Source organism: Limulus polyphemus, unplaced genomic scaffold (assembly GCF_000517525.1).
Source record: "Limulus polyphemus unplaced genomic scaffold, Limulus_polyphemus-2.1.2 Scaffold1195, whole genome shotgun sequence".
Taxonomy (NCBI): Eukaryota; Metazoa; Arthropoda; class Merostomata; order Xiphosura; family Limulidae; genus Limulus; species Limulus polyphemus.
Window position 1 is genome coordinate 747 of NW_013666805.1, and position 344 is coordinate 1,090.

Here is a 344-nt window from a genome sequence, read left to right on the forward strand (position 1 = left end):
GCTACCTTCCCTCTAGTCTTACACTGCTAAATTAGGGACGGCTAGTGCAGATAGCCCTAGTGTAGCTTTGCGCGAAATTCCAAAAAAACAAAACAAACAAACTTTTTGTCCTCTCCGATGGACCAGGATGACCCGAACGCTGCTCATTTGTTTCCTTGCCGCGTTACCTGAACTGCACGATGATTCTGTTGACTGTCGAATGCGGGATTCCCAAATTCTGCGAAATTTGCCGCTGACTTATTCCACCATCTACTTGACCAACTATCCTTCCTCTAACAAAATCTAACATTCAAGAGAACCTTGAGTTATAGCACAAGATAATTAGTGTCTGGACCATTTTCATT